At 44.3% G+C, this 15278-nt stretch overlaps 1 protein-coding gene and 1 long non-coding RNA gene across 6 annotated transcripts in view; one reads left to right on the top strand and one right to left on the bottom strand.

The window, feature by feature from the left end:
* LOC142784684 (uncharacterized) overlaps positions 1 to 15278 on the bottom strand; it is a 285299-nt gene that overhangs the window by 193599 nt on the left and 76422 nt on the right. The window lies entirely within an intron of this gene.
* Positions 8697 to 14046, top strand: LOC142784683 (uncharacterized). The gene is made up of 2 exons (XR_012888725.1): positions 8697 to 8939; positions 11860 to 14046. It is a non-coding gene; the product is annotated as an uncharacterized LOC142784683 (long non-coding RNA).

Raw genomic sequence — 15278 nt, 5'->3', positions numbered from 1 at the left:
TCCCAAAAATAAACTCCTTCCCAACAGTGCCGGAAGACATGGTCAATAGTTTCCGGTTTCTTACAGATTAGACAGTGAGATCCCCAAGGCATATAAAACCCACGCTCTTCTAGAAAGGTTCTTACAGGAAGTGTTCCAGTGTGTAATTTGAAAAAGAACGTTTTCGCACTTGGAGCTGCTGGCAATTTTTTAACTCGTTTAAGTACATTCTGACCCTTGCGTGCTGTGTATAGCGCTCTGTACAGTGGGATGGGAAGCATCGCGTCACATAAATCTCTTTGTACAGTTTTTTTCTTTCCAACAGACCACAGGTAGTAAGTTGAAAAACGAACACACAAAAACTACAGGCTGGCCACAACTTCCTTCATGTATCCTTGCACAGCCCCTGTGGTAACATGGGTGCTCACAACAAACTCGGGCAACAGTCTACTTAGTCTTGTTTGACACACTGTTAGTAGGAAAGGATCTCTTGTCTCACGAAAAAAGAAAAACCTATTTACTAACTGCTTGATAAACACATGTCCTAGCCCAAGGCCTCCCCACTTCAACCGTCTAAACAAATTCGTGCGACTGCACCTTTCCCAGTTAGACCCCCACACAAATATCGCAAACACCCATGTAATTTTTGCACATTGACCCGGGAACAGTACAGCACTTGCATCACATACCACAGCTTTGACACAAAAAACCAGTTGCATGCAGTAGGCCTAGGAAACATGGACAGATAAGTTGAATTCCACCTATTCGCTTTCTCTTTAATTTCTTTCGTTTGCTGTGTCCAATATTCATCAGTACTTTTATATGACTCGAGCAGTACTCCGAGATATTTAACTGGCGTTCTTGTCCATTTAATGGCTGCAAAAAATTCCGGTGTTGAAAGTCAATATGTATGCCAGAAGCCGAGGCATTCACCCCAGTTTATGAGGCTTCCTGTAACTTCGGCGAAAGATTTAGAAACTCTGATTGATTCTTCAATACCTTCATAGGAAGTGCTACAAATCGCAACATCATCAGCGTATGCGAGTAGTTTGACCTCTGAAGATTGTACTCTAAACCCATTAATGATGTCATACTGCAATATCGACCGACATAAAGTTTCAATATAGATGCAAAACAGTGGACTAATAGGGCAACCTTGACGCACTGAGCGCTCAATTCTAATGGGGGGGCTCAATGTCTTGTTGATAATTAGTCTCGTACTACCATTCAAATATGCCATGGCTACTCCGTCAATAATTCTCTTACCAACATTAATCTGCTTCAATACTGCAAACAAAAGAGCGTGGGCAACGCAATCAAACGCTTTCTCTAGATCCAGCTGGAGTATGGCCACACGAGCTTGACTGGTGTCAACACATTCGAGCACGGATCGCATTTTATGAACGTATGTAGCTATGGACCGACCTTTGATTCCACACGTTTGGTGTGGACCGACGATATCTTTCATTACTGACTGAAGTCTAGCCGCCAAAATTTTCATTAATATTTTGTAGTCTACGTTTGTCAGTGCGATTGGCCTGTATGCTGTGACGTGCCTGAGCTTTTCAACCTCGTCTGTTTTCGGAATCAGAACGGTACGCGATTCACCAAAGGATGGTGGTAATTTCTTTTCCTAATATGTCTCATTAAAAACGCCCGCAAGTATTGAAGGAAACTCACTTTTAAAACATTTGTACCACTTGGCACAAAGACCATCTGGTCCTGGAGATTTCCCGGCATTTAACTTATCAATGGCCCGTCCAACTTCAGATGCAGATATAGATAATTCCAAAGCGTTTTTCACTTCCTCACTCACTTGCGGCATGCGTCCTAAATATTCTTCTTTAAATCTTTCTAGGTTTACCTGTATACACGCAAAATGGTTTTCAAAATGACTCGAAAATATGAATAAAATGCTGTCCGTATCGGTTGCTTCGTGACCATCCTTCTCTTTTTTTTTTCGATATGATTCCGTCGAGCGTTCGTTTTCTCCACCCCTAACGCTCTTTTGGTTGGCGTCTCTCCAGCCGCTAAAGCCTCAGCCCTAGCACGGACGAGTGCCCCGTGGTAGCGTTCCTCGTCAAACAGAACAAGTTTCTGCTTGATATTGCGTATGTCAATTTTATACTCTCCCGGTTGTTTGCACTCCAAGTCTATTAATTAGTCTTTCTAAAGTCTTTCGGAGTTCTTTTTCTTTATTCTTCTTTTCGTAACTCAATGCGCAAGAACGATCAATAGCTTTTATTTTTATTCGCTGCTTCAACTCTTCCCATTGTTCTGCAAGTTTAGCTCCATCATCCATTTTTATTTCATTGATGCAGTTCATAACCTGATCTAAGAAATATTCGTCAGTGATCAAAGTGGAATTCATCTTCCACAGCTCCCATGAAAAGTTCCACCTTGTGTTTTCTCTCCCATATCACATTTATCTAAACAATGATCGCTAAAGTGTATTGGGTAAACAGCATATGTCTTGCAGTGGGCTATTAATTCGAGCGACACGTAAATGCGATCAAGGCACGCATGGCTATTCCCCTGAAAATGTGTGAAACGCACCTCCCGCGTTCCCTCCATACAGCTGCCCACGTCTTCTAACTCGAATTCAGTAAATACGTCCGCTAGCGTCCTACTACTTTTATCGTAATTGGCGCGTCCATTTGCTCGATCTCGCCCATTGAGGACGCAGTTAAAATCACCAAGTAATACAGATTTCCTTTCCAAAGTGAAGTGCTGCTTTAGGCTTGAAAAAAAAAAAAAGTGTTCGCTCCTCACAACTAAACTCTTTGCGCTGAACAGTTCACGTGAGTTTAAGTTATGTATATAAATTTGCTTTTTACACGCTATGTGTTGGCATATTTATGTACGATATGCGATCGTATCTATTGTAGTGTGCATATGTTTTGTGATTGTTTATACGTCACATGCTTTTCGCATGTCTTTCAACTATAGATTGCTGCCCCGCTGCGGATGAAAACAAGTATTTTTACACCCACACACAAGCTTGAGCAGATGAAGATTGTTTCCCGGGGCTCTCTTGCGATTGAGTCGGCCACCACAGGGAATTAGAGTGATACGCCATTAATTCCTGCATCTAGCTGTATTCCACTTAGTAGCTCTATTGCTTGATGACAAATCGAGCGCGGGGCACGACGCTATTGCGCATGACCATGCCTCGCGTAGTGGCGACATCAGCTGATTGCGCCGGCCGGCTTGCTTCGATTTGCTTCAGAGCAAAGAAATGTCATACCTTGAAAGATTGCGTACTGCACTATGTCAAAATGTTACTGCTTTGTAGCCATCCTATGATTCATTGAGAATTGATAACTCTGATATCACTACTGTAGAGCTTTGCGTCGGTGACACGCACCGAACGTGAAACCGCCCTACGTCTGTCGTAGAAGCAGTAGGAGGCTGTCGTCTGCTAGAGCAAAAACAAAACAAAGACCTGCGAAAATATTCATAAGTTGTAACTTGTTTTTAGAATAACCGTTCATCACTTTTATAACTTACATTTTTTTACAGTTTATAGCAGTGACAGATGTTTTTTTTTTATTTTCCTCACACAGATATCCAAGCCAAATCCATTCACAGCTAAAGCCACATGTTGTTTGTCTTTGTTTCCGTGGGCACGCCGTTTCGGTAGAGTGTACTAGAATGGGGGAGTGGGTCCACTGTGGCCGGCGGCAAGCGGTGCGGGTGAAGCAAAAACGGCAGAAAATTTGGTGGCGCTGCAGTAGCCTTCTCCTGAAGTGACGTCAGTTTCGGCGGGAGCGTGCGAGTCGTGCGGCGGTTCGGGCCGCACGACGCGCTGGCGGGGACGCTGAGCGCTCGATGTTGTCGTCTGCTCGACGCGCCGTCGTCTGTTCGATGCACCGTCGTTCGTGCGCTGTTTTCACAATTTGTCTCCTGGTTCTTTTTTTACACATTATTAGAGACAAAAACAAGTGACATGAAATAAAATGTATGCTTTTTTTCGTGAACGCGTAGGTTTGTATTTCCCTTTGAGCAAAGCCGTCTGGACAAAGAATACGCGGCAGACGGCACGTTTGCGTGCGCAGATATGTGTCTGCTGGTTGCATAACGGAGCGTTCCAAGCTGCTTCAAAAGATTAGAGGATGAGCACGTCTAGGCGTAGAAATTACTGTTGTGTCGTAGGCTGCCAAACCGGATACAGCAGAGTTAAAAACCAGCCCAAGCTCTCACTCTTTGGAGTACCTCAAGACGAAGAAAGACGCCGGCTATGGGACCAGAATCTCAACCGCGCTGATCGGCCCTTGCAAGTCACCGATGCCATTTGCGAGCTGCACTTCGAGCAAAAATACATACTAAGGCAATATGTACATATTATCGAAGGCCGAGAAGTATATATAGAGCGGGGAAAGCCGGAACTTCGCAGTGATGCTGTACCCATAATTATACCTCATCTCCTGAAGTGTCCTGACGAGCAGCCCACACCGGAGCAGTCAACGAAGAAGAGAGCGGCTTCACCACCAACCTGTGAAGACCAGCCGTCAAAAAGAACTGCGCTGCAATCAGTTGAGCCGCAACTGAGATTTGAAGATTGCGAAAGTGCGAGGCAAAGCGACAACGCATTTGAACTTGAAGACGTTGTCCGGCCAAACGACCACTGGGCAATGCACAAGTTTCGTCATTATGACGGAATTGCTTATGTTTCGGCCTCCCTAAGTCGTGAACTCGTAAGCATCGAAAAGACTGTGCTCATGAATTACGGTACCGACCGGAGTGAAGTGATTTGTCGGACATATGTTCGGAAGACGCTGATCTCCGAAAAGGTCGCCTATAACCTTGAAGATGCCAAACAAGTCCTGGACTGCGCAGAATCTCTTCACCCTTGCAGAGGAGCAGGTAGGGCGAAGGACTTCACCTATGACGTTCTTACGAAGAAACTGGAGCAGCAAATCTCTCATTCCGACGGCCTTGTCTTCAGTGTCACGTGCAAAGGAGCGGTTAAACAACAAGGTGAGTGCGGCAAACGTTTATTGAGACGTCACTTGTAATTGTACAATTAATCAATCAGTAACCTGTTTAATGCTAGAACATTTGTGTGGCCCCTAATTTTTGTAGTACTCATTAACATTTACGAAAGAATAGTTTGCCTACAGAAAGTGAAAGTGCATAAATTGCGTTTCAAACATGCATGGTAAAAAACTGGAAGCTCTTCATAATTTTTTTCTCGTATACTTCCAGGTTCTTCATGCATTTCATGCAAGTACGTGAGGAAAGTAATACTCACCAGAAAAAGCTACCTAAAACGAAAAGAGCGAAGAAACTCAGTCTCCACCAAACTGCGGGTCCTGAGTCAGAGAAACAAGCGGATGGCGACAAGGCTGTTGGACATTGCTGGTCGTCTCGAAGAGATGAGGGCAAACAATGCGAATGTCGCGGATAAAATACTAGAGGATAAAATATCGTCACTACCGCGAAAGCAGCAGGCAAGTGTTCGCGCTTGCTTTCAAGCTGCCAAACAAACCAGCAAGCAGGGCATGCGCTACAATCAGGAGTGGATCCTCGAGTGTTTACTCATGAAACTAAAGAGTCCCCGGCTTTATCAGCACATCAGAAAGAACGAAATTCTCATGATGCCCAGCAACACTACTTTGAAAAGATACTTGAGGTCATACGAGTCGGCCTTCGGTTTTAATCAAGCAGTAATGAACACTCTAAAGAAAAAAACCGCGAGCATGTCAGACCTCGAAAGACACGGCGGACTATTGGTGGACGAAATGAAATTGTCAGAACATTTCAATGTGACGGCGTCTGGCCAGATTCAAGGCTTCGTGGACCTTGGAGAATTTACGAAGCCCGAAGACAAGTACCAGCAATGTGATCACGGCATGGTCATCATGTTTGTGCCTTTCGCTGGAAAATGGAGCCAAATTGTGGGCGTTTTTGCGACAAAAGGAAATGTGAGAGGAGACATTTTATTGAAAATTCTCATGGAAGCTATCATCCTCGTGGAACAGGCGGGCTTGTTCGTCGACCACATCACTTGTGACGGAGCCCCCTGGAATCGAAAAATGTGGAAGCTAGCGGGGGTGTCGGCGTCATCGAAGAAAATAAATGGCGCCATACAGCATCCTGTCGACGAGATGAGGAAATTGCACTTTATCTCCGATTTCCCGCATCTGCTAAAATGCCTCAGGAATGGTCTTCTCCAGAAAGGCTTTGCAACACCAGACGGATTGGTACGTATAGATTCATGGTTGACATTTTACAAAGATTGTGTTTTTTGCATACATTGCATTACCTCAACCTATATTTCTAGGTGTCTGTGCATCCGGTTCGGGAGGCGTACCTTCTAGACAGAAGTGTTAGGACACTGAAAGTTATGCCCAATTTGACCGAGACGCATCTGGAACCAAACTCATTTGAGAAGATGAGAACCCCTTTCGCCTTCCAACTATTCGGTCCATATGTCCTACGGGGCCTGGCCTTCTACAAGGAGGACATCGAGAGAAGGTGTGGCAGCATCGAGGCAACTCAGCTGTTCTTCTCGTGAGTTGCGCCTACGTTCCAAATGAATTAAGTGTAATCGTAAACATCTCAAACGCATGATGAGCGCTCTTCTGACATACATTCTTTTTGTTTATTTTGCAGGAAGATCCAACGACTGATCACCGTGATGACTTCCAGGTTTCGGGCCGAAGCGCTGAGACCAGCTTCTACAGACGCGGCATTCCTGTCCAATTTTCTGGACTTCCTGAATGACTGGGAATCATTCAGTGACAACAAGCGGCACTTTCTCAGCGAGTCCACTGCCATAGGTTTTAGGGTCACTATAGCAAATACCCTTTCATTGCTGAAGTACCTGACAGAGAGCGTTGGATTCAAATATCTCATGACATCTCGACTTAGCACCGATCCCGTGGAACATTTCTTCGGCATCGTTCGCCAGTCAAGTGGCTGCAACGCGCACCCCTCTCCGGATGAGTTTCTAATAACCGTCAACTGCTTGTCCTTTTATAACTTGGCGCACAGTGTGGACAGCGCAAACGCAAACCCTGACATGATAAACGCTCTTGTCACTGTGCATGACAGACAGGGTCTAAAGGTCACGCACAAAAAAATTGATGATCTTATATCACAGGGAAAACTTGGCGAGGTCGAAAGCACGATTGCCACGATGCCAGAAAAGTTTGCTGACCACATCGATGTGACTTTGGAGAAGAGTGACTCGAGACTCATTTACTACACAGCAGGGTACGTGGCCAGAAAGTGTGTATTGAAGTTGGCATGCGTACAATGCAAAGAAGTGCTTCTGTTTGAGAAAGCTGTCGCGGTTGCTGAACAGCTCCCTTCGCAATTCACGGAGCAATGCGACTGGGGTGGACTTCTGTACCCCTCACGACAGCTGTATGATTTCATTGCCTCACTTGAAAACTTGTTTACTGAATGTTTCAGTGTTTCCATGTTGCACACAGATAGCATCTCTGACATCCTTTCATTGGTGAAAACTAATTTTCTGAACTCGAAAGCGGTCGGCTGTCCAGACCACAAAGATGCAGTGAGCACAAAGCTCGTTTCGTTCTACGTGCTCACTCGCCTTCACTTCTTAGTGAAGGGAATGAACAGGGAAAACGCTTCGAAACGAGCGAGAGCAAAACACTTAAAGCTTAGCAGGACAACATAGAGCCTGACGTTCCTTGAGCGACGGTGTCGAAGTCTTTCGATGATATTTATTTTGTTTTTTATATTTATGCGAAAAGCTTGCGCAGTCAATTTAAAATAAAATATTTTGCGCATATCACTTCTTTATTGGTGTCTTTCAGACTTCCTATCTATAGGTGAAAACACGTTCATGTTTCGAGCAAATGTTTGCATGGACACGTACCGCAGGCACGAAGAGAAAAGGTAAAATATAACATATTTCATTAATACCTACAACGTATACCAGCACTAGATGCCGAACAAAAACTCATCATAAAACCACCGCGACGGACGTGCGTCCGCCCTATAAGTCATTTCCTACGAATAGCACAGTTGCCGTCCGATGTGACTAAACTTCCTTTGCCAACACCCTCACGTAATCGCAACAGGACTGGTTCAGTTTTTCAATAATATCACGCGTCCCTAACGAATAGCTGCAAATTTGCAGAAGGGTTCGCATACTTTAGCTTTAATTCTCGTGATAACAGCTGGTAACTTTAGTCTTGCATCATATTCAATTTGCTGCCGTGAGTCTAAATTTGCACCAAACGCAAACTTACTTATATATCCCAGTTATATTGACATTTTTAAAAGCATCGCAGTTAATGCTCATATTACACTTTCGATGCGTACGTTTTCGCAAAAGCCAAATTCAACTTACGCTCTTGATTGTAAACAATTACCGTGGAAATCACGGTACTTGCGTGCGTGACTACCTATACGAGCAGGGCGTTTCGCAATATAAACATTTAGATTTTGTTGAACTGGCGCGGAAGCACGGTGCGACGCCGTTCACGGCCACGCACGCACGAACGAAGCAACAACGCTGCGAGACTGCGCCAGACGCGCGAGCAGCACGCGAACCGCGCGAACTATCAGACTACCCACCCGTCGCGAACCGCGTGGCAAAGGGGACTTGTAACCATGGCAACCACGGCTAAGTCTTCAGGTGAAGGCGATGGTAGCGCCACCTGGATTTTCCGAAAAAAACGCCTCAGCGTGGAGCCTTCAGTGGACCCACTCCCCCATTCTAGTACACTCTAGTTTCGGTGCGTCTCTCATGTGTTCGCGCTGCTAACACGAGAGCACGAAATGTTAAATTTACGCAAGGAAGCGCCGTTCCTCGTTCGTGTGATGTGCTAAGATTGCGCCCTATTCCCGCGGTTGTTCGAGTGCGGATCAAGTGCGAGTCGTCCAAGGAATCGGCGGGTTGGGCAGGCGCTCGAAGGACTCCGAGGTGACGGCTGACGCCTGTGGTTGCTTCCCTCAGGACAGTGTGAAAGAAACTAAAGGTAAGGGGGACACTTTTTTATGTAGACCAAGTATGCCACTCAGTGCAAGTGTGTGTTGCTGCACTCGAACGAGGCGTCGTGAAATGGCAACCTTACGCGCCTTTGCGAGTGCGGTTGCCGATTCGCTTTGACAACGCTAACGCTAGCAGAGCCATGGCACATCGGCGCGGCCTTACTGGAGGATGCGTCTGCAGGTTTCAGCATTTACTGGAGCTAATTCGAGACAACTGCGGCAACATGCATGTGTATGGTGATCGATTTTTTCATATGTGCAATGTAGTGAGGAAGATGCACATGGCGCTTGCTACGTTGTTGATTAAACGAAGCCTGCAGTGCCATTTGATGCAAAGCAGCATTTTGTTTACGTTCGCGGGTGATACAATTTGTAACTTGGCTCGATTCACCTAGCCAACCGCCTAAGTGGGTTGATTAGCATACGTTCACGGTAGAACATTATGCCCCTAAACAGTGGCGTGTGCTTGTTAAAAGATATATTGTGTGTGCCTAGTGTAAAGAGAGAGAGGTGTTCGTGGAATCTGCATGTGTACCTGAAAGACGCTTTTGCTTGTAACTAATAATGTACCGGCCAGCACCTAGATTGTACGCCTGACTTCGAAGAAAACTTGCATGCACAATGTGAGATTTTGTAATCTGCCAGAGTTGCTTTTTATAAAGTAATACACTGCCAGCATGTTCAAAATATGTTTCGCTGCTGTGTGGCAGCGGTGCGGTTATCACGCTGTTGTGTAGTTGCTGATGCAAGCACTTATAGTTTTGATGCGTTAATATTTCTCATCAAACTCATCAGGTGTTTGGCTGTTTCAGCAAAAACAAGGCAAAGGGAGAAGGAAGACGGGTAATGACAGGACCAGTGCCGACTTTTGTTTGCAGGAGAATACCCATGTTGGTGCATTTATTGTGACAGCCTTTCTGTGTTGCTTTTTTGCCCAATTTATGCAACAACACAGTTGTCAGCAATATGAGAGAGAACACTGAAATTAGCTTTAAAAGATCATGGTGACTAAATGCCTAGTAATTCACAGCACAAAGTAACAACAAAAGACATCAGTATGATCAATGTGGACGAGTACAGTCTGCATCTAAAAAATATATTGTGCAAAATGTTGCCTAAGTAAGAAACCTCTCTATGTTTGCAAATAGTGTGACGTCACTTCGAGCACCGTGCCAGCCATTCCCTCCCTCTGTGCAAGGGCTGGTTGGCAAGGAAGTTGTTTGTGACGTTCCTGATAGACCACTGAGATGTATGCGATTCTAAACCTGTAGCCTAATATATACGTAATATTTTGCGAAGTTACATCGCTGCATCTGACACCTACAACTTATTTGCATATTTACATTGCTCCCTTAGGACCTAACACACAAACTTGTTGTTTGCATTGTCACTTCATGAATATCAAGCGGTAAAGGTACTGAGTATATGTGAAACAAGAATCTCTGCTTATTACATGAAGACATACGAGGCCTTCGATAAAACGAGTTATACCTTTATTGGGCTTGTGTACTCGTCGGGGCGATTCATACATGCAGCTTCAGCAAATGGTATCTTCCAGCCCGGTGACCATGCAATTTTTTTCTGCACACAGCGCAAACACCGAGATGTACCCACTCGCAGATGGTCGCGTCAAGTGCATATTTACCTTGACTAAAATGTCGAATCAAGTTTTTTTATCGACCGATCCCTGCCATGAGTGCTAACGTCTTCGCAAACAAGACACATTGTTATTGACACTGCACACACTACACACAATATTCTCAGTTAAACAGATATTCTCAATACCTTTCAATGCACACTACATGCCGCAATCAACAGTGCACATTTTTGAAGACTATGCCGCTGTTCCTCGCACAGGCCACCACGTGTGTTCACTTCTTCAAGATAAACAGACAGCGTGGCAAATATTTTACCACACAGTTTACCACACAGCTAGATGTTTGCTGACACATACTACAGCTAATGTCGACATTGTAACGTGAAGTGTAAGCTTTGAAAAATTAAAACTTGCCCCAAACACCGCACGACTGTACCGGGCTAAGCCAGCAGCGGGAGTGTTTTTCCAGCCACACCTTTTACATGTGCCAGTGACATCATGCTGTGACGTACCTCGGTAGGGGCCTATCGCTGCATACTTTATGTGAATGAGGGTCCTGTTAGTGAAAGCAGGCATTGTTGATTTCGTAACTTGTTCATTCCCAACTGGACCTTCATTTGCACGAGTTGTCTGACTGATATTCAGGCGAACTTTTGTGCAATAAATTATACAGTTGGCAGTCTGTGCTTGCTCCATACTGTTGTTACTGGTGTTTCTTGTTGTTACTTTGCACTGCTCATTACTGCTCACCTACAGAAACTAGCCTATCTTGCCGCTGTTTTGGACAAGATTCAGCTGGCAAGTGCGATAGTGTTCATAACTCTAAATTTTCAAGCAAAAATTATCGTTTCATATTCAGTTAGTTGCATTCATATCAGTACATTATAAGAAATCATTGATTAAACATTAATCCGAGTTCCTTCACATAATGCTCACAACTTTTATATCAAATTGAATGGTGTTTATAAAAACCATGGGTTTTAGCTAAACTTCATGCTCTTTTCTCGAACAGCTGACAAAACGCTATTGCATGCTTACTTGCCATGAATTGGACTGTGTTTGAAATACGTTTCAATTCTTCACCGGACTGCCAGTACACTTCACATTGGGGGAACATTTATTAACCATGAATTGATTAATTAAGAACGGAAAGAAAGAAGCGGCAGGCCGGGATACTTGATATTGGCATCCGTTTTGCTACCCAGCGCATTATGATGCAAACTTCCTATAGAGTGGTTATGCGTCTTGCATATGTGTCTGTAAACCAAGAACTTTGGGTAGAACTATATTTATCTTACAAATGGTTGCAGGACTGTGGAGGCTGTAGGGCTGCTTAGGAATGGTGGAATCTCTGGACATGTGTTCAACCTTGCTGCATCAGCTGCTTGGTGTTTTCACGGCATCTTTACAGATGTGTTGGGTGAGTAAAGCAAGCAGTTTTCAACACAAGGAAAAGTATATTATGGCAGCACCTCTTGTGCGTGCTGTTATGACCGTCGTCAGCAGGCGCCATGCTCTCGCTAAGAAGCGTAGCCGGGCAGCGTTCCCACGCCTGGAACCCACTTTTCTTGGAACCAGCGTCCAGAGATGACGGGGGAGCGGCGCTCTTTTATTCCTCAAACAAGTAGCCGACTGGCCGCCTGCCTATGCCCGCCAGGTATTGTCCCTGCTAGCCGGAGGATGAGACGTGTCGCCACGAAGCTGTAAGCCGTTCCACAGAGGACAACAAAGACAGCGTCTTCCTTGGATGAAACCGCGACCGCGGCCACAAATTGCCCTGCTAATAGAGCGGACAAATCGGCGGACCGTTTGATGTCTGCTGTCAGGAGCTTGGGACCCCTCGACCAGTGGCAGACACACGACGAGGAAGAGCCCCTCTGGCGCCACTTTGCAGTGCAGTGATCACGACTCAATATTGGATGTTCACGTGCGCCGTGCATGCTCGTACCCCTCGCCTGTTGTGTGTGTGTGATTGGTGTTCCCCTCAAGAAGGAGGAGCCCGACAGGGCTTATAACGACGCCGCCGAGTGCGGGACGTCGCTCTGGACCATGTAACGGTTCAACCACCACGTTTGTGGTTTGTGAACTCCTACCCTTTCTATGCTGTAAATAAGTGTAAATAGTGTCATAAACCTGTTTGTTTTTTCGTATCTCCATCTTGTAAGCGCTCGTTTCCTCAACCCGAAGCTACACCACGCTAGCACAAAAGACAGGGCAGACCCCGGTTTGCAACAACGGACCCTCAGTGCTGGGAGCCGCAACAACTGGTCGACAGCGGTGGGATACGACTCAGCACCCCGAGCCACAACAACTGGTGACAGCGGTGGGATCCGTAACAGTGCCTTACATCCCAAGTATATCAAATATTTATCTTGCACCTTGTGGCCTGTAATTTTTAAAGAGACACTTCTTTTTGCTAGATATTTGAGTCTTGATGCTTCGACAGCAATGTCTTTGTGTTTGACAGCAAGTGTTCGTGAACAAATAACTGATCTCAATAATGACAAAACACCATTCATACTTGGTCCTTAGCATAAGCTAGCACATATCTGTAGCAGATTCAATTATTCATTTTTTGCTGGGATAATAATGGGAAAGTAGCAAAGGCAAGTTCAGATTGGAGTGGTCGGTGACGTCTGTTTAGGCTCTGCCATATTGCTTTGCAAGCAGAGTTACTTGTGGCCACATATACAATGAAGCCACATGACGTGCATTCTAAATGAGATTACCATATCAAATTTCGCTGCATCTCAATGTGTGCCAAACAAATGCAGATATCATTAGCTTGCCACTATAACGGGATCCTAAACCAACACAAGGTTGAAATTTAGTCGTGGTGTTGCAGCTGTGTATGACTCTACAATGGATGCATAGTCGTGATAATTTGTCTATATGTTGTCTCAATAGTAATGTTACACACATTGTACGGTACAAAAGAGGGCCTCACTTATTTCGCCTTTTTCCTTATGCTTCTTTCTTGTCTCTTCTTGCCATGTGCTCCTCCTCACTGTACAAGGAGCAAGAGTAGTGGGCACACAAACACGTATTTAAAAACAATGTTGTAAGGTGAGCACTGAGAAGCTGAACACTTCCAAAAGGCTCAAAGAGGTAAAGGTATTGTTTGTAGCTACTTTTTGGGCACCCATAGCTAGTTGTGCTGCTGCAGTTAAAAAATAAGTTAAATGTTAAAAATTAATTGGAGGTGGTTTAGCACCCATAATTGCAGTTAAATACAGAACTAGGTTTCAATGCATAAGCAAAATCTGTTCACTCTAAATCAATCCTAATGATATCTGAAAGTCAGGAAATATTCACAGAAAAGCTCAGGAAAAGGCTAAGTGGTTGCCCCTTGAACGTGAAGGAGATACCCTTCTTCTAAAAGGTCAATAGACAGTCTAGTAGTCTCGATATTACATGCACTATAAAATATTTTGGTGTGGTGCTTTTCATGCATGTTATAATGAGAGGGGTTTTTAATAAAACTGTTGTCACTTTGCCGTGCGTTGCTGAACTTGTTCACATAGTTATAATACATGAATCACTTTATGCCTTTTGATTTTGTGCAAAGGGTTTGCTTACCCGGACAGTTTAACTTGAATTGGATAAAATCATAAATGCTCTAAACTTTTTTTATTATACAGCAGGTTTATTTTTAAAATACGCGACCATTGATGTGAACACAGTTGGTGGCGTGCTTGATTAATCCTTCACTATCACCACTCTAACTACACCTGCTACAGTGCATAGTGTGACAAAAGTAATGGTACCTAACATTACTGGCAGCATACACTTTTATGTCTCAAAATGTGTTAAAAAGCCTGGTAAAAATGTGTGTAAGTTTTTTTTTTTGCTCCAACTAAATATTCTGGTCTACTCAAAGTAGCTTCCGCTCTTTTAAGGTCCTCAAACTATTAGGTGTTCAAATGAAGTATCAATGCCATATGCTTTCTTTGTCAGCCTACTCACCACTCTAATAATGAGAATTACCGGACAACATTACCCAGTAAAATATAGGGATGTTATAAATAGTAATGTCAATTCAATTGTCAAAAAACGTTGCCAAGTTACGTTTTTGTTCACTTTTCTTTTCACAATTTTGTTAAAGTTACTTTTGATAACATCCCCTATAGTTTGTTTGGCATCATTTTCTGCTAGTTCTCATTATCATGTGTTCAACAAAGACAACAAACCCTTAAATTTATAGTTCTTTCCTTTACTCATGAATCTGAAATAGTGAATCTCAGTAATCTTAGCGGTGTAGTAGAGGGCTCCGGAAATTTAGACCATGTGGTGTTCTTCAACTTGCTCTGACATTGCACAACACACCTGGCTCTACCATTTTTCACCACCGAAGTGCAACCGCCACGATAGGGATTGAACCCCTGACCTTGTGGTCAGCAGCTGAGCAGCCGAACCACTGACTCACCATGGCATACTGCATCATTCCACCTTATCGTAAAAAAATTTTGTTTCAGAAATGCTAGCCAATCACACCATGCACTGCTCGCACTCTGGATGAGTGCAGATCGAACTGAAACTCTCAGCTAGCAAGGATTGTCGCATGGAAAAAGGCTTCATAATTTTAAATCTGAAAAATTAGGATGCACTTTTCCCCACTTTTTATGCAAACCATTCACAAGAAAACAGCCGTGCTGCGCAACGCTTGCTATATGAACACTCCACAAATTTTTGCTGTTGTCCCTCATGTCCCAGATGTTTGTGTGTGCTT

Source organism: Rhipicephalus microplus, unplaced genomic scaffold (assembly GCF_043290135.1).
Source record: "Rhipicephalus microplus isolate Deutch F79 unplaced genomic scaffold, USDA_Rmic scaffold_15, whole genome shotgun sequence".
In the NCBI taxonomy this organism is placed as follows: domain Eukaryota; kingdom Metazoa; phylum Arthropoda; class Arachnida; order Ixodida; family Ixodidae; genus Rhipicephalus; species Rhipicephalus microplus.
The sequence above is the reverse complement of the archived record's forward strand: the minus strand, read 5'-3'. Positions and strand labels throughout refer to the sequence as shown.